At 36.5% G+C, this 20,739-nt stretch overlaps 1 long non-coding RNA gene across 1 annotated transcript in view; it reads left to right on the top strand.

Annotated features, from left to right (window-relative positions):
- Positions 1-20,491, top strand: part of LOC145291939 (uncharacterized) — a 140,074-nt gene extending 119,583 nt beyond the window's left edge. The window contains exon 3 of the long non-coding RNA XR_013869510.1: positions 20,255-20,491. This is a non-coding gene — a long non-coding RNA (uncharacterized LOC145291939). The remainder of the gene's footprint in view (positions 1-20,254) is intronic.
- The last annotated feature ends 248 nt before the right edge of the window (positions 20,492-20,739 follow it).

The following is a 20,739-nucleotide window of genomic DNA, read 5'->3' as shown; positions in this document are numbered from 1 at the left end:
CCTCCGATTTTTGTCCATCTACCACTAGTCTTATGAGCCTATCGGAGAGAAATGATTTAATGATTGAGAAAACATTTCCAGTTATACCGTAGCTGGAAATCTTGTGAAGTAGACCCTTATGCCATACCTTGTCGAAGGCCTTTGATATGTCAGAAGCAATTGCCCTAGAAGGGGAGCCTTTGTCAAGAGATTCACTAATCCTGTGGGATATAACCGTCAGCACATCTGCGGTAGATCTTGCAGAGCGGAAACCATATTGTGTGTCACTAAGAAGGTTGTTCCTGCTGAGGTGGTTGACTATTTCTCTATTTAATATGGATTCCAGCAACTTACTCATAGCACACAGGAGACTTATTGGTCTGTACTGAGAGGAAGATGACTTATCACCTGAATTCTTAAATACAGGGCAAACTGATGAGGTCTTCCAGGGAGTCGGAAAGCACTTCTCTTTAAGGCAGCGCTTAAATAGTTTCGTAAGTATGGGAGCAAGTTCTGGTTGAAGCTTTTTTAACACAATAATTGGGATCCCATCAGGGACAGTTGCTTTACTGGAAGCTAGGTTTTAGATTAGCTTGATATTCATAAATGACCTCCCTGATAAAATTGTTTCGGAGATGGGTATATTTACCGATGATACCAATCTCTATAACAGGCATGAGGGGAAAACAAATGAACACATATCTAAGGACATGGCAGAAACACTAGAGGATTACATCTAATCTGTAGTGGAATGGGGACAAAAATGGATGGTAACATTCAATGCTGCCAAGACTAAGCTTGTTTATTTCAATAACTACAAGAAACCTTCTTTATCACCAATAGCAATGGCCAAGAACACATTACCTAAAAGTACTTCGTTTAAACTCCTCGGCCTTACGTTTACAGGGAACATGAACTGGAATAGATACATTGAGAGCGTTGCCAAGGCTGCTGCAAAGAAGGTGGGCTCTCTCTACCGTGCTAGAAAATTACTTACGCCTGGGAGTATCCTGTACCTCTATAAGGCCACCATTCGCTAATGTATGGAGTACTGTTGTCACATTTGGGCTGGTGCATCTGCTGCTTTTCTCTAACTCCTAGACAGGGTTCAAAAGAGAGTCGCCAACCTTATAGGTACTGAACTGTCATTTAGGTTTAAGCCTCTGTCCCATCGACGAAATGTTGCATCCCTCTGCCTGTTCTACAAATACTTTAATGATGAATGTTGTTACTACCTACAAGCACTTCTACCTCCTCGACGTGACTACCCCCGACAAACCCGACAAGCAACTAAATCCCACTCCTTTACAGTAGAGATCATGAGGTGTAAGAAAGCTTTTTACTCCAATAGTTTCTTCCCCAAAACTGCAAGTCTTTGAAACTCCCTTCCGGAATTCTGCTTTCCCAACTGTACTGATATGCAGAAGTTTAAGTGTAATGTTAACAAACATCTTTCTATTCATCTCCTTTCATAATGCCCCAGCAAATTATGTCCCCGATAGTAGCCCCCTTACTTCAAAGTGGCACTGTGCCTTTTGTGGGGTGGAAATTGATTTTTAAAAATGTCCTGTGTTCCTTTCGTTTTATTACCATTTAACACCATAACAACTGGCGACGTACGGATTCGACTTTCACAAAGGTTAACTCAAAAAAGGAAAAAAACGAAATTAATTTGACTTCAAAAGAATATCGGATTTACAAGCTAAGAATTTGGCTGGCAATTACTTTCTAAAAATAAAATTCTAAAAAAAAAAACGAATGCAAGGCAAAGCTCTCGACTCAATTGTAAGTAATCTTTTTGTCTCCATATATAAATTGAAAAGAACTGTACCAAACACATTTTTGTTAATGCCGTAAAAATTAATTTTGTTGCTTATTGAAAGAAAGAAAAAAGAGAAAAATGTTGACCCAAATTCCCCGCGAAACAATTATAACTTGAAGAGAAAATGTGTTTGTTTTTTTTTTGCCTTTGCTTTTTGCTGCTGACTTCATGTAAATTTTTAACGGGAGGGAAATGTTTTTCCATTTCGTTTTACTTATACTAAAGGAAATATTTTTTCATAGAAAATTTTCTGAAATATTCTATTTTTAACAGTCGGTTCTATAGTGAAAAAAATGTTCTTCTCCCTCGTGAGGACCCCCCCCACACACACACACATAAAAACCTAGGCATTTTGGTTAACTTCCGGACAATTATTTTTATTCTTTTGCAACTGTATTGTATCACAGTATATATTTTTTTGTTTTCGTTTCGCAAGTAAAATTTTTTTTGTCCACCCTCTGGATTATCTCTAAGGTTCTTACCAAGAAACAAGGGATACATTGCTCCCTCTTCATACGCGCACACTCAATGAAAGGACATTTTCGTTTTTTATTATTATTTTATCTCTCTTCTCCAGTCAAAAACGGAAATGTTTTTTCCGTGCGCTTAGAAAATCCATTACAAGATTGAGGTGGTTAAAGCAGTAACAATTCATCTAATAAAGGCCTAGATGGACCAGCAGCAGAAGCTGAGGAAAATTTAAAAGAACGTGATAAACAGCTCCAACTTACATTTTCACGAGAGGCAACAAGCGTTGGAGGAGAGAATGTTACTTCAATAACAGAGACAAGAAGAGCTATTGTTAAAAATGTTCGATAGAACGGAACACAGGGACGACAGTTTTGCTTTTTATCTAAAGTACAATATGGAACGCTATAGAAAAGTTCAACTACTAACCGGAGTTGGATGGGACGTTTGACGCTGTCTATCGGAGATATGAGGACCTATTCACCGTGGACTGTCAAGATTGGAGCAACGCTAAAAAAGTTCGCCTACTTTTGAGGAAATTAGGGACCACAGAATATAGCATGTCCGTGGGTTATATTCTCCCCAGAAAGACGAGTGAATTGGAATTTTCTGAAGCAGTCATACTTTTATCTGAATTATTCAGTCCGAATACTACACTCTTTTATAGAAGATGGAAGTTCTTTACCCTGCAAAAAAGCGACGACGACGATTACCTTACCTTCGAGTCCGTGGTAAATAAACATTGCGATGATTTTCGTCTGTCTGACTTATCGGCAGATGACTTCAAGTGTTTAATTTTTGCGAGATTAGACGACGTGTTCTCTTTAGACTTGAGATCGAACAGGGGCTCACTCTCCAGAAATCGGTCGAGGATTGTCAATGGGTAGTCTGCGTAAGGAACAACTCGATACACGTCGAGAAGTCAGGCGCAACATTCATAAGAAGGACTACCTTCAGACTGGAAAAATACTCACCCCGAAAAAGCAAAGCTGAAAGTAAGAAAACTCAGGCTACACCTAATAAGTACGACCCAGTCACAAGACGCTGATCCCCTACAAGCCCGTGCTATCGCTTCGGCGGGAAACATTGGTCAAGTCAATGTTTTTACAAAGATAAGTACTGCAACCAATGTGGCAGGAAGGGTCACAGAGCGATCCAAGGTCAAGAACAGCGTCAGATAGATTAGATTCGACTTGGATTCGGATAAAAACCGGCGCAAATATGTCACAGTTAACATCGCAAATGAAACCGTTCATTTACAATTCGATTCCGGATCATTACTCTTAAGACGTGGAAAAAGCTAAGGAAAAACCCCATGCGGAAGACAAACAAAGCACCTCGAGCTGAGGGAGAGCTCACACTCCCGGTGACCTTAAATGGTGTTACTAAAAAAGTGAAAGTGTATGTACATAGGACATCCGAAAACCTCTTCGGTACTGACTGGATGGAGCGATTTGAATCGTGGAACCAACCTATGAGTAAATCCTGTCATAGGGTAGAAAACTCGTCTACAGAAGCACAACAACTGAAGGACGAGTTAAAAGTGGAATTTCCAGAAGTATTCTCACCAGGACTAGAAAAATATACAAAGGCTATAGCAAGATTCGAACTAAAAGAAACCACTCTGCCCGTTTTCAAAAAGAAACGAAACGTCCTATTTGAAGCAACAGAGAAAATCGACAAGGAATTGGACTGGCTAGAAGAGGCCGGAATACTATCGAAAGTAAGCAGCAGTGATTGGACAGCCTCTACCGTATATGTGACCAAAAAAACAAACACATTTGTGTATGCGCGGATTTGTCCACGAGTCTTAACGCAGCCCTCAAATATTACCACTATCCACTCCCCACACCAGAGGAGATATTCAACAAATTAAACGGTGATAAAGTATTTTCTAAAATGGATTTAAGCGACGCATATTTGCAGATCCCCGTCGAGGCGGAATGTTCAAAACTCCTCTGTATAAATACACACAGAGGACTCTACAAGTTTGAAAGGTTAGCTTTCGGAGTCAAGGTCGCGCCTGCGATTTTCCAACAGGGCATTGACATCATGCTGGGTGGCCTGGATTTCGCTTTCGCCTACTTGTATGATATAGTCATAGCCAGTAAATCCACAGACGAGCACCGAAAACACATGCATGAAGTTTTTGAAAGAATTCAAAGTTTCGGGTTGAAAGTAAAAGAAGCAAAGTGTGACTTCCTGATGAAGGGAATCCGTTACTTTTTTTTTTTTACACAGTGATCACCACTTATCAAGGCCCGGAAGCCATTCAGGGATAACGGTTATTGCAAGTACATTACGTTAGTGTGGAGATATGATGAAGTGTTTACTTAAGGGGGCGGTTCATTAGGAATTTGTTAACGTTGGACTTGAAGACATCCAAGTTGTAGTCCGGTGGGAAGCAGGCAGACGGAACAGAGTTCCACAGGCGTGCAGTTCTAAGAAAGAAACCTTGTTCATGGAATCAGCGTTTTGATTTAGGCACAGATATAGAGTGGGGGAAATTTTTCACAGTGGATTCAGCTAGACGGGTGTTTTTTTGCGAAAGATTGGCGAGGGGGGACCAGAGATTGGAGTTCAGACGAGCACCTGCCATGGAAATAACGATAAAACAAGGATAGGCTCGCAACGTCTCTTCTGTGGGAGAGAGGTTGCAGGGTAGAGAAAAGGGCATCCTCCACTAAGCCACGAAGTCTATTTTGTATTCTGTCAAGGCAGGATAGGCTGTTTTTAGCAGCTCCTGCCCAGATATGGCAACAGTATTCCATCCTTAGGTCACATTATTGATGAAGATGGTAGACACCCCGATCCTGAGAGGGTAGAAGCCATAAAGAACAAGCCGGCTCCCAATAACGTGCGAGCACTACAAAGCTTTCTGGGCCTGGCTTATTTCGCTCCACTAAATGAACTGCTGAAGAAAGAGAAAACCTTGGACTGGATGCCAGAATGTCAGAAGGCGTTTGAGAAGATCAAAGAGACGTTAACTTTAGATCTTTTTTTGACACACTATGATCCGAGGTTGACAATGATATTAGCGTGTGACGCAGGCTCATTTAGTTTGGGAGCTGTCATACTACATATAATTCATGACGATACCAGGAAACCGATCGCACATGCACCTAGACCGCTACGAACGACCGAAAGACAGTGGTCTCAAATTGAAAAAAAAGCCTTGAGTATTACATTCGCTGTGACAAAGTTTCATAGGTATTTACATGGCAGAAAATTTACATGGCAGAAAATTTACATTTCAGACGGATCATAAGCCGTTACTTACGATTTTTGGTTCCAAAAAAAAGCTTACCAACATATACGGCTAATAGACTGTTGAGATGGGGTACATTATTACTTAATTATGATTTCACCCTGGAGTACTTGTCTTCGAAACAAATTAGCCATGCGGATAGCCTATCTAGTCGGATACCATTGAAAAGGAATTCGTTTGAAGATTCTATCATTGCCACTCTTCGGACGGACGGAGAAATAAACCGATGATGGGCAACACAATCAGAAAACTCCCGGTGTCTTTACCGAGATTAAAAGGGAAGCTGACAAGGATGACTTCATCTGTGACATAAAAAAATAAGATCGCCATAAAGGGCGATGTTACGGAAATATTTTCGCTTTGCAATGAGGTTTTATTATATGACGAAAGAGTGTTGATTACCAAATGACTCCAAAAACGAATTCTACGGGATTTTCACATAGGACATCTTGGAATAATCGTATGAAGAGTTTGATGAGGATGTCTACTGGCCTAAAATGCAACTAAATCACCACCTACTACGTTTAAACCTTGGCCGAAGATTGACCAGTTATGGTCTAGGGTGCACATCGATTTTGCGGGTCTGCTCGAGAACAATTATTACTTAATCGTAGTCGATAGTTACAGCAATGGCCTGAGGTATTGAGGTGCAGAAGACCGACAACTGGAGCGACTATAAATTTCTTACATGAACTGTTAGCACGTTTCGGTGTAGTCGATTACATCGTAAGTGATAATGGAACGAGTTTAGGTCTGCTGGGTTCAAAAGATTTTGTGATACGTTTCAAGTTAATCATATCACCACGTCCCAATACCATCCGAAGTCGAATGGGCAAGCGGAATGCTTTGTGGACACTCTTAAAAGAGCAATGAAGAAGGCTCAAATGAAGCACTTCAACAATTTCTACATGTGTATAGGATTACACCCAACCCGAACACGCCAACAGCAGTCTCACCTGCAGAAACAATGTTTGCGCGGAAACCGAGATGCGTTTTTGACAAGCTCTTACACAAACAGTCAAGGCCACTAGTTACCACTTGTGTACCCAGTAAACGTCTCAGGTCAGGTGAAAGACTGTTTTTCAAAAGTTATAAAAACAACACATCATTCTGGAAGGGAGGTAAAATTACTAAGAGAGTCGGTGGAATGCTACATATCGTCCAAGGACCAACATATACCCACAAACGTCACCAGAACCAACTAAGAAGATGTCGATCAGTTCAAACCATCGACAGTCCACCATTGGATGATGAGCCGATAGACACTGTCTTCGAAACTCTTGATCTTGAACCTCCTCCACCAACACTTAAACTACGGCAGTCGTTCAGTAAGAGAAAGTTTACTAAGCCATTATGGTAAACCCTAAAAATAAGAGGTACTGAAAGCTTTTACGAACAAAAAACTTAGGAGAAGCGTGTTGGAGACGCCCCTCCATGGGATTAATGGACTATCTCATGAAGTCACTTCCTCTGGTAAGGTAATTTCCGGTAACGAGTACCGGTGCCCGGCAGTAAGAGATTGGTACGCAGCCAAGGAGGTCGTGTGCAAACGCCCAACAGTTGAGGAATGGTATTGCTCAACCAGCCTTGCCTGTAATATATGTGAATACATGTTTGTTTCTAAAAGTTTTATTGCGATGTAACACCATAACACATATTTAAACGTATCTTACTTAATCTGCAATTAAATTAATAATGGAGATTTTTTAAAGTAATATCAGTGTACATTACATAAGTTGTATTACTGTGAAATGTCTCTTCAACTAACTGGCAAAAACTTTACACCAACCTGATATAAGATCATGTTGTATTTCATAGATATATTTAGACAACACGTTTTTAAGCGATCGCCATTGTGTGCTCTCAGTTATCCGAGACTTTTTCTGTCATAGTAAAATGGCCGTATTTTTTTTTAATAGTTGCCAAACAAATAAAGAGAGGAATATGAATTTGATTCTGATGAACCAAGAACCATCCCTATTATAGGCCGACAGATCTAACATTTGGGATTCTTTAATGCAGTCAGTACGTCTGCACTTACTGGCCCGAAATCTCGTGATGTTTCCTCGGTATACCTCGGCAGCTTACGTAAACCGTCGAAATATGTCGCGTGCTGATCAAATTTTAAAACGCTGAAAAGAAAAGAACATTATGATGTATTAATTACAACGAAGGAAAATGAAATACAATAAATATGCAACTTTGTATATCAGTAGTGCACTTTCCATCAGATGTGGTCCAATATTTTTCATAGCAAAGGAGATAAAATATTTTCAAAGTGTAAAACTATAATTATCAATTATAATTATTCTCGTTTGCTCTAAATCAAAATACCTATCTGCTTGTAACAGGTCTTAATAATTATACTCTTGGGAAAGGCACGACATCAGAAGATCAATATTTAACCGATTCTTGTTATAATTTATCAATATTACATTGTAAACATCATGTGGAAGACAGAAATATTTTATCGACCACAAACCACTGTTTGATAATCTTAAGAGATAATCCCCCTTAAAGCCTTACAGACAACAGTGTAACATCTGTTTAGTCAATAAAAATGTAAGTCACATTTCGTATTTAAAATATGCTTAGAACCTTATGTTGCAAGGCCTGTTTTGGCAGGTGATAGTGACAAATGATCTGGTAGTTCCAAGTTCGAATTCAGTTCGTTCCACAAAAATCACTTTTCACTTAGGATGTTGGAAACCTTCACATGGTCTCTCCTATAAGTGTGCGATATCTTTCGAGAAAGAATTCTGAGTATAAAAATGTCGGGCAAACAAATGCCAACAATAAAATCTTCAGATTAAGACGATATGATAATGAACGTCTGTTTCACCCGCAGCCTGAAAATTGTCGGACTCGGGAATCTTTTTGTCGAATTCGTAAAACAACATGGGATTTCAAGCCAAAATCCTTATTTAATCAATGAAGAGTCATTTTATATTCGTATGAATTAGTTTCCATTTAACCTATGAGTTATTTCCCTTTAAGCTATGGAATTTTTTGTCCGCACAAATTTTATATTTTGTTTTTTTGAGATGTTCAATAATTATCAAGAATTTTTTTCCATTTTTCAATTAATTTTTCATACTGACAAAAATAGTTCATTTTTCATTAATGTAGTGACATTTTCCGTAAACTGCCCGAACGATTCCAACGATAACACGGTCCTTATGCTGCATAAGTACACTTTATATATTATAACAAAGTCGTAACCCTGTTTGTTTGTTTGTTTGTTTGTTTGTTTGTTCACAATCTTGTTAACGTACACTGTTTCATAGACTTTCACGCACTTTCATATATTGGTTATATATGTATTTGTTTTCTTCCCCAAGCAAGTAAAATTTGACACACGTTTGTTAAGGAATCAGGAAGTTATTTTATTTGCATATTACAGTAAAGAAAATCTGTTTTAATGATTAACTTTGCATTTTTAATAGAAATTAGTAATAGAAAAGTGTTAAATATTTTACTTGGAAACACTGTATACAGTTGATTTATTTAAGTTGTTTTTATTTAATTTACATTTAATTTAATTTATTTTTAATCATTATTATAACAAAGATTAGATGCGTTTAAAAACGGAAGTAAGTTTTCCTTTAACCTCTGAGTTGTTTACCTTTAATATATGAGACTTTATTTCCCTGTTTGAATTTCATAGATGAAGATGGCTATGTGCTATACTTCCAAAAATCCAAAATCTGTTTAACTTTCTAATCGTAAGAACTTTTTTTTATTATTACATTTTAACTCCAAACAAGGCACATTACCACTTTGATGTAGGGGGCTACTATCAAGAACATAAGCTACAGGGGTACTATGTCGGGAGTTGGGCAACAAGATGTCGGTTCACGTTACACTTGAACTTCTGCATGTCTGTACAGTTGGGAAAGCAGGAAGCCGGAAGGGAATTCCAAAGTCTAGCGGTTCTGGGGTAGAAACTACTGGAGTAGAAGGCTCTCTTACATCTAGGGATCTCTTCTATGAAGGGGTGGGATTGTACTGCTTGTCGGGTTTGTCGGGGGTATTTACGTAGAGGGAGTACAAGTGCTTGCAGTTCATCGAAGCATTCACCGTTAAAATACTTGTAGAACAGGCAGAGGGATGCTATATTTCGTCGATGGGACAGAGGCTGAAACTTAGATGACAGTTTAGGACATGATATTTTGTGTATCTTAAATATTATGTGACTAAATCCTCCGTCTGGTAATATGTTTTTGTACCTGGCAACGCCGGGTATATACAACTACTACGAAATATTACTTCATCATGAATAGTGAATTATTGGCAAGCTCGAGTCAGTTGGTACGAAGACGAATGTACTTACATTTTCTCGATGACACCAGCTTCTTAACTTTACCCTTCATGTTCTGAAAAACACAATAAATTAGCCAACAAAATTATTAGAATATTTTGTGTGTGTGTGTGTGTTTTTTTTTTGCGGCGTATTAACCCATTTTTAGTATTTAATTTATAAAATAAATGTAATGTAGATAAACAAAATGGAAATAGAAATATCTAAAAATCCGAGTCGACAACACAAACATTTAATTGCCGTTACTTACGACACCACTTAAAAAATCTCTCGCCATTGTCCATCTGTATCACCGCACTCTTCAGTACATCTAGGTACACGTTGGTGTTGACTTTCAAGCCGAAGATGTGAGGTGGCATGATGTGGCCCTCACTTGAAACCACACCAAAGACTATAAACGTGCTCGAAAACTTCGTTGGGCTGTGCCCTCAAATGCTGGACTGTCCGGATTTGCATTTTGAGGGTGCTGGTAATGGTCCTGTTATTATAACTTTAATCGGTAGAATTCTCAGCGGCGCATGTACGATCTCGCTCGCTGAAAATTGTGTCACTTTCAGACATAATAGAAGGCTCATATCGCTCTTGGGATTTATACACAACTTGCAAACTAGTAGATTGTCTGCAAAAATAAATAAATAAATAAAAACGGTTTTCATCAAACGGAAATCGAATAATGTCTTTTCTATGGCGACAATTTTATCGTTGAACTCTGTATCAGTCTGTAAAATCCAAATAATACGAATTATCAATCCTTAACTCAAACGATGAGAAATATAATTGACACCGGCGTATAAAATACGTCTATTCTATACCTTAAATGGCATTCACGCATGCGCTACCTACGTTTCCAATCCTCGCACCTTTTCAAGAACTGAGTAAAAACAAAATGTAAAAAAGAAACAGCGTTTAATTGTGTTGTACGCAATAAAAAAAGCATCAGTCAATAAGTGTCAGACATGACAGATAGGGCCATTAATAAAAAAAAAATCAATATGTTAGTCATTCATTACTAAGCTTTAAATTGTATGTGTCAAATGTTGAACCCAATTGGATCATTAGTTTACAAAATGATGTAATGCATTACTAATATATAATAATATAAATTATCCAATAAAAATTATTAGAATTTTTTTCTTTTTTTAGTCATTTAGTTCATAAAAAAACAAGGCGAGTCTTTCCTGTTTTACTAATGTTCAACACATTTGAAATTCATATCATTTAGATTATTCGGAGGACTGTTTTAATCTAGAGTGTTATTTGCACACAGTTTCGGTCGATCTAACCTCCGACCTTTTTCGGGTGTATCTTGTCGAATTCAGAAATCTTTCTGAGCAAGCACATATGTCAGTAAGTTCCAGCCTTGACAGATAGGGCCACTTATAAAAAGTCAATATGACAGTTATTCCTTACTAAGCTTTAAATTGTATGTGTTAAATGTTGAACCCAATTGGATCATTAGTTTACAAATGCATATCTATTCAACTTAGCCGCCTTCAACCTCAATCACGACCTCGGTCCGGAACTGGGAGCATGCCTTTTCCACAAGCACTGGCGAAAGCTTGTCGAATACTTGGCGGATTGCAGCAATCAGGTTGGCTTTGATGTTGTAGGAGGCCATGTTGGCGATGTTTTCGACGTATGATCAAGCAAAGTAGTCCAGCGGGTTCAGGTTGAGGGAGGAGGGGGTCAGTTAGAGAAGGGTACAAAGTCGTGGCACTACTTCTGAATCCAAGCCTGGGTCTCTTTGGACTTGTGGACCGGCGCTGATTCCTGCTGTCACACCAAGGCTCTTATTACACTCTTCAGCACATCTAGGTACATTTTGGTGTTGACTTTAAAGCCGACTTCGAAAATGTGAGGTGGCATGATGTGGCCCTCACTTGAAACCACACCAAAGACTATAAACGTGCTCGAAAACTTCGTTGGGCTGTGTCCTCAAATGCTGGACTGTCCGGATTTGCATTTTGAGGGTGCTGGTAATGGTCCTGTTGTTATAACTTTCATCAGTAGAGAACATGAATTGCACGTCGGTGCATCTCTGATCTCGTACACTGAAAATTGTGTCACTTTCAGACATAATAGAAGGCTCATATCGCCTTTGGGATTTATACACAACTTGCAAACTAGTAGATGGTCTGCAGCATAAAACAAAAACGGTTTTCATCAAACTGAAATGGAATCATATCGTCTTTTCTATGGCGACTATTTTAATATCGCAAATAAAACTGTGCATCTACAATTGGATTCCGGATCAGACCAGTCCATTATTACTCTTAAGACGTGGAAAAAGCTAAGGAAAACAACCATATCGTCTTTTCTATGGCGACTATTTTATCGTTGCATCCGAATAATCCAAATAATACGAATTATCAATCCTTAACTCAAACGATGAGAAATATAACTCAGCTGGAATTGACATCAACATATAAAACACGTCTATTACATATCTTTAACGAACATTCACGCATGCAATTTACGTTTGCAATCCTCACGTTTTTCTTTCAAGAACTGTGTAAAAACAAAATGAAAAAAAAACAGTGTTAAATGTGTTGTATGCAATAAAAAAGCATCACTCAATAAGTGCCAGACCTGACAAATAAGGCCAGTAATAAAAGTTATGCTAGCAATTCTGTAATAACCTTCAAATTGTATGTGATCACGAACCCTTGTTTAAGGGATCATCAGTTTGTAATGATATATATATATATATATATATATATATATATATATATATATATATATATATATATATATATATATATTATATTATATTATATTTTGTGTACAGAACGTTGTTAGATGAGACAAGTCATTGGTACCGTCGGGTTTAAGATATTCATATCAAGCTCTTTCAGCCAATACTTATCTATCTTATAACCGGAAGTGGAAAATATATATACACAACGAGTGCACGTTTAACTCTTGTTCACTAAGGCGACTTGCCAAATTATTACTCGTTTGATGGTTAATAGTGTTGATTCTAGATTTCTGCGTTTTTAATATATATATATATATATATATATATATATATATATATATTATATTATATTATATATATATATACATAATTATATATATATATACACATATATATATCATTTTCCTTTTACCTCCTATTCCCCTTACCTCACCCTTTTTTTAACCAAGTAAGATCTGTGACTTACTTGTGGTTTCATTAAATACTTTTACATGCAAAATCCGATCCCGCATTTTGCTAATTCCTGCCCTCTGAATAGAAGGAGAGTATTTCTTCGAAACTCCGCGGATTAAGGACTATCCACTTATCTTGTGCTTCCTTTTTAAAATTAAATATGTTTTAAACTTTTTCAAGATGTTTTTTAACATGTTTTATTAATCATTTCTTCATATTATAAGTTCTATTTCCTTTTCGGTTTTATTGAGCTTTTACATCTGGTTGAGATTACTTTACTTGTAAATATTAACTCTTTAATATTTATAATTTATTTTAAGTTTACCATTTTGATTACCTTAGTAAACTTATTGTAATTTATATATATATATATATATATATATATATATATATATATATATATATATATATATATGTTATATTATATTATATTTTGTCTACAGAAAGTTGTTAGATGAGACAAGTCATTGATATCGTCGGTTTCAAACCCGATAATTAGGACCGTTTAAGATATCCATATCAAGCTCTCTTCAGCCAATACGCATCTGTTTTATAACCGGAAGTGGAAAATATATATACATCACGAGTTCACGTTTAACTCTCGTTTTGTTAAACCCTCCACCCCCGTTTATTTATCGGATGATAATTTCATTGACTTTAAAATTTGAATTATTTTAATGTTAAAATCTATTTTCGATTGAAATTTTTTTTCTATAAAATTTTTTTATATATAAAACGATTTTAATTTAAACCTATTTAATTTAAAAATCTAATTTTTTTATATAAAAATTCCAACTTAAAAGTTATATCAATATCGATTGAAAACTTAAAATTTCGTTGAATTATATCGAATTACGTTTAAAAATTTCTTTTAAAAATTTCAACTGTTTACAGTTTGGGGGAATTGAGTATTTATCTAGCCTAAGGGATTTTCCTAGTATATTAACGCTATTATATTTTTCCTATAGTTTTCAAATTGAAACGGATTATAAATTACATTTATAAAGTATGATTTTTTTTTAAATTTATAATGCATTAATTTAAAATCTATAATACAATTACGATTAAAATTCAATTTTTCCGACTTTCTTTGAACGCTGAATATTCGAACAAGCAGCACCATATTATAACGAAGCACTACATAAAAATGGGTTCAGAGAAAACATAAAATTTCAACAGACCCAGGATAAAAAAGAAAATAAAAAAATGAAATAGGAGATGGAAGATAATTTGGTTCTGACCCCCGTTCTCATTGAATATAAAAACTAGAGTAGAACATTTTTTTCTTAGACTTCTAGATAAGCATTTTCCGGAAAAACACAAACTGCATAAAATTTTTAATAGAAACACTGTGAAAGTTAGTTACTCAACAGCTCCATCAATCAAGTCGATCATATCTAAGGAACCAAAAAAAGATAGATAACGCAGGCTGCTCTTGTAGGACCAAAAATAGTTGCCCATTGGAGGGCAATTGTAGAGCTGAATCACCTGTTTATGAGGCCACAATAACGGACCAATCTACAAACATACCGGAAAAATATATAGGCATGACAAAAGGCCAATTTAAGCAAAGATACTATGCACATATGAGCTTCTTTAGAGCAAAAACTAGGATAAATACAGCATTAGCTACACGGCTGTGGGGGCTTAAAGAAAAAATACACTTTTTCCATAAAATGTAGAAAAATAAAGCACAAACCAGCATACGCCCCGGAATAAAGTCAATGCTCGCTCCGTAATACAGAAAAATATCACATCCTCCGGACAATTCATGACCCAAAAATAAGATTTTTAAATGTGAGTAGTGAATCGTTGAAAACTTGTATATGAGAGAGAAAGCACTCCTAATAAACTGGGTCAGTGAAAAAGATAAAACTTAGATTTGATTATATATGTATTTAAAAAAATTAGTAAACTCGTAAATTTGTAAAATTGGATTTTAATCGTAATTGCATTATAGATTGTAAATTAATGCATTATATATGAACTTTTAAAAATCATACTTTATAAATGTAATTTATAATCTGTTTCAATTTGAAAACTGTAGGAAAACAATAATATTGTTTATATGCTAGGAAAATCCCTTAGGTTAGATAAATACTCAATTCCCCAAACCTTGAAAGAGTTGGAATTTTTTAAAGAAATTTTTAAACATATTTCGAAATTTTTAAACGTAATTCGAAATTTTTAAACGTAATTCGATATAATTCAACTAAATTTTATGTTTTTAATCGATATTGATATAAATTTTAAGTTTGAATTTTTATATAAAAAAATGGATTTTTAAATTAAATTAGTTTAAATCAAAATTATTTTATACATAAAAAAATTTATGGAAAAAACATTTCAATCGAAATTAGATTTTAATATCAAAATAATTCAAATTTTAAAGTTAATGAAATCATCATCCGATAAATAAACAGGGGGTAGAAAACGAGAGTTAAACGTGAACTCGTGATGTATATATATTTTCCACTTCCGGTTATAAAATAGATGAGTATTGGCTGAAGAGAGCTTGATATGGATATCTTAAACGGTCGTAATCATCGGGCTCTAACCCGATGGTACCAGTGACTTGCCTCATCCAACAACTTTCTGTACACAAAATACAAAATATAAATACGCTCTGATATTTCGGAATTTCCTTTTAATTGAGGACTCTGCTGAATTTCTTTTTCCAAAAAACTAATCATATATATATAAACCCGAGTCTCTTGCATGCGAGGCCAACTAAGCAAACACGCCACACACGTAAGAAAGCGTATTAACTGACGCAGAACATGCAAACCACGGCGAACTCCGAATATGCATGCGTAAAGTAATGACTATTGGTTGATGTTTTCATTTTTAGCCTAGCGGCAAAAATCTCTTATGAAGAGCTATGAGTTCAGGCATTAAGATCAAAGGAAAAATTAAATCATAAGTTTAACGTTTTAGTTTGATGCTCGAAATTTTTTAAATCGTTACTGTATATTAGGTCCAATATAATAGATGAGAATAACGAAAACACCTGGACATGGATGCGGAAAGGACATATAAACCGAGAAACTGAATCTCTTAAAACTGCAGCACAAGATAACTCGATAAGAACCAACCATATCAAAGCAAGGATCGATAAAACACAAGAAAACAGCAAATGCAGACTCTGTGGACAAAGAGACGAAACGATAAACCATATAGTAAGCGAATGCAGCAAACTTGCCCAAAAGGAATACAAAAACAGGCATAACCAAGTGGGGAGGGCGGTACACTGGGAATTGTGTAAACGACTGCATTTTGAGCGTACAGACAAATGGTACAAGCATAAACCTGCAACAGCACTCGAAAACGAGAACCACAATTTTTTTTTTTTATTATTCAATTTTCACCCCAAACAAGGCACAGTGCCACTTTGAAGCAGGGGGCTACTATCAGGGACTTAATTAGCGGGGTCATTATGAAGGGAGATGAGTAGAAAGATGTTTGTTGACATTACACTTGAACTTCTGCATATCGTTGCAGTTGGAAAGCAGAATCCCGGAAGGGAGTTCCAAAGATCCGCAGTTCTGGGGAAGAAACTATTGGAGTAAAAGGCTTTCTTGCACCTAGGGATCTCTACTGTAAAGGGATGAGACTTAGTAGCTTGTCGGGTTTGTCGGGGGTAGTTACGTCGGGGAGGTAAAAGTGTTTGCAGTTCGTCAGAGCATTCACCATTGAAGTATTTGTAGAACAGGCAGAGGGATGCAACATCTCGTCGATGGGACAGAGGCTGAAGCCTAGATGACTGTTCAGGACCTATCAGGTTGGCGACTCTCTTTTAGACCCTGTCCAGGAGCGAGAGACAAGAAGCAGATGCACGAGCCCAGATGTGACAACAGTACTCCATACATGGGCGAATGGTTGCCTTATAGAGGTATAGGATACTGTCAGGCGTAAGTAGTTTTCTAGCACGGTAGAGGGAGCCAACCTTCCTTGCAGCAGCCTTGGCAATGCTCTCAATGTATCTATTCCAGTTCATATTCCCTGTAAACGTTAGGCCGAAGAGTTTAAAAGAAGTACTTTCAGGTAATGTGTTCTTGGCCATTGCTATTGGTGGTAGAGAAGGTTTCTTGTAGTTATTGAAGGAAACAAGCTTAGCCTTAGCATTATTGAATGTGACCAACCATTTTTGTCCCCATTCCACTACGGATTGGAGGTCATCCTCTAGTGTTTCTGCTATTTCCTTGGATATGTGTGCATTTGTTTTCCCCTCATATCTGTTATAGAGAGTGGTGTCATCGGCAAATATACCCATCTCCGAAACAATTTTATCAGGGAGGTCGTTTATGAATATCAGGAATAATAGAGGTCCAAGGATAGACCCCTGAGGTACTCCCGCATTTATGTCATATTGTTTGGATGTACGACCGTCGAGGACAACAAAATCCTATGGGACATGGACATACAGACGGATAAATCCATCCCAGCAAGAAGACCAGATGTCGTAATAATTAACAAGAAAGAAAAATCCTGTCAAATCGTGGACTTTGCAGTCCCAGCTGATCACAGGGTGAGTATGAAAGAAAAGGAGAAACGAAGCAAATACACAGAGCTAGCCAGAGAGTTAAACGGGATTTGGATGATGAAGAAAGTCCAAATAGTACCGATAATAGTAGGAGCACTAGGAACAATCCGGAAAAACTTCGAAAAAAGAATGTCAGACATTAGAATCAGAGGAATAACTGCAAAAGTACAACGACTAACGATAATGAAAACAACTGAAATAATAAGGAAAACCCTTTAATGCGGAGAATAAAACAAGACAATATAACGAATAAGCGAAACTGCATATTTACAAGTTCTACACCACCCATCATGCATTCCCCCTATTGTTTTATGACCGACCTCCCCTCCCAAAAAAATGACACCAAAGGGCCGAGAAGGGCCAATAAGGACTGAAAGACCGAGGAGCGAGCGCCAACCAGACCTCGGCTAGACAAGCGCAAAGAGAACTGGAACCTTGGGGAGGCTGAGTGCCACTCAAATTCCAGTATAAACCAATGGCCACTACCAGCGAGAAATCAATGGTAAGCGGCTGTTGCGATGATACAAATTCATTTGCAAATGCTAGCGAAGGAGGTAGAGAGGGCTGGACGTCTGGGAAGACTTGTTGTCACTCAGCTTCCAGAGAATACCACAGGTTTCCAATCAGATCGTTTGTTGACTTGTGTGAAAGCTCCATGTGAGACAATAATAATAATAATAATAATAATAATAATAATAATAATAATAATAATAATAATAATAATAATACGATAGCGTGTGTGTTCTTTTGTGTGTAACACTTACATCCGGGTCGTTACAGTTTTTTTATACACACACACACACACACACACACGCACACACACACACACACATATATATATATATATATATATATATATATATATATATATATATATATTCTTCATAAGTTTTGGTTCCAGTATCGATTAAAACTAGTGCGCCCAAATCATATGGGTATATCTTATTTTTTTTTTTAATCACAACTTTATAATATATAAGAATCGAATTAACTATAATATATGCAAACCTATTTAAGCGTATTTTACGAGCGGGCTACGCCGGGCGTCCCTGCTAGCTTAGATAAATACTTTTGCAGTTTTAACAAAAGAGCTACAATAATATCAGAGTGTCTCCATTGACGCTGGACATCCACAGAATACCAACATCAATATATTACATATGAAAGAGCCTCTGTGGAATTTCCACAGGTCCCGCTAGTATAATAATAAATATGAAATCTGCATTAATCAAAATATAATATTTAACCGTATTTTACCACCGGACAATGCCAGGCGCCCTGCTATTTCATATATATATATATATATATATATATATATATATATATATATATATATATATATATATATATATATATATATATATATATATATATATAAGCACGAAACAGAGCTAGAAAGGTAGTGAGAAATCGAAAGGGAGAGAGATCCAACATTATTAATGATTGAATTACAAACCCCATTTTTTTATTTAAGTTCTTAGAGTTTTCACGATTTTTTTTAGGCATATGACCATCTCACCTCCTGTGAGATGTTGAATAGTCATTTCTTTAAGATGTAATTTTTTATTTAATTAATTTGGAATTATTTTGAGATGAGTAAATATGTATATTTATTTTATTTTACTGTTTGGACTATTATCCTCATTATTTCGCTGTTGTTGTTTTTTTTTACAACGTTTCGGTCAATTATTTCTTTGGCCTTCGTCAGGTTATATACAAAATGTGGATTTATAAAACCCAAAAATCCAACCTTGATTGCCCTTCAGTTCCCGTGGCACAGTGGGTAGAGATGCGGAATATCTAGCATTGTCCGGAGGTAGCGATTTCAATCTTACCCAAAGCCGGTAAAAGGATTAGTTGGTCAAACAGCAGTAAGATGACAACAACTATGGAAGGCAGTAATTGCTGTGAATGTAATTGGAGCATTTATCCCGTTGCGATTAACCTGACGAAGGCCAGAGGAATAATTGGCTGAAACGTCGTGAAAACAACAACTAGCAGATGAGGATAAGAGTCCAAATAATTAAATAAAAATATATTATGCAATTTTTATTCGCTAAATGTGAAACGATTATTTTTTGGCTATTATGTTATTTTCCAAGCAATAAGACCAGCTGCAAGAAGGTGCAAGTCCGTTATCCATGCATTGCCATCTAAACATGCCCTCGTCCTCCAAATCATTTCAAGGTGAAAAAAAGAAAATGTACACACTCACTTCTTTATTTTTCAAACCGATTTGCATTAATGCAGAAACAAGCCAACTCTGTCTGTTCCCTATCTACGTTTTCCTTTTGTGTAACCCAATGTCACCACGCTCTGAACTTAAGCTAATTATATATTAACAGAAGCTCATCTGCCGTCAAACCAGCTGTTGTTATTGCTGAACCATACATAAACACAAACCTACACGTAAAACAATCTACACGTACACACACACACACACACATACACATAATTACAAACCTACAGGTACACAGCTACACATAAACACGTACCTACATATACATACACACATACACATACAGACAAACATACATATAAACACATACAGACATATACACGTACCCATACTCAAAAACCTACACGTACACAAAAACCTACACATAAACACAAACCTATACATAAATACAAATCTATACACACACACACACACACACACACACACACACACACACCTACGCATACAAAAACGCTTCTTTCAGTTTTGACAGACTATGGATGACCACTGTGAGGGGCCTGTGCGTGAAATTTTTGTGGCAAGAGTTGCGCAATCTCAACCATACCTCTCATTGTTAAATACCGGTGGTAAGTTGAGGTTCACGATGACTGGAAACAATGTCGAGATAAGCGGAAAGCGCATTCAGCGCTTAGAATTTCCAAATGATCACCCATGTGGTAGTAGCCAGACTGAACGTTGCTTAACTTCGGTGATCTGACGAGAACAGGTATGTTAACGTGATTATGTCGTACACATACACACATCTATAAGCACGCATACAGTAGCATTTGTCTCTGATATATTAATTAAAAATTGGAAATTCAGCATAAATTTCATTATAATAAAAGAAAATTCTGTCATTTGATGTATCATATTCTCCGTCAAAATTTATGCAAATACGAGTTTTATATTTGTTTTTACTTTTTAAGAACAATGCGGGTTCAAATTCTAATATATATTAAATAATAA

Source organism: Euprymna scolopes, chromosome 13, assembly GCF_053919585.1.
Source record: "Euprymna scolopes isolate OS-2025 chromosome 13, ASM5391958v1, whole genome shotgun sequence".
Lineage (NCBI taxonomy): Eukaryota > Metazoa > Mollusca > Cephalopoda > Sepiida > Sepiolidae > Euprymna > Euprymna scolopes.
The sequence above is the reverse complement of the archived record's forward strand: the minus strand, read 5'-3'. Positions and strand labels throughout refer to the sequence as shown.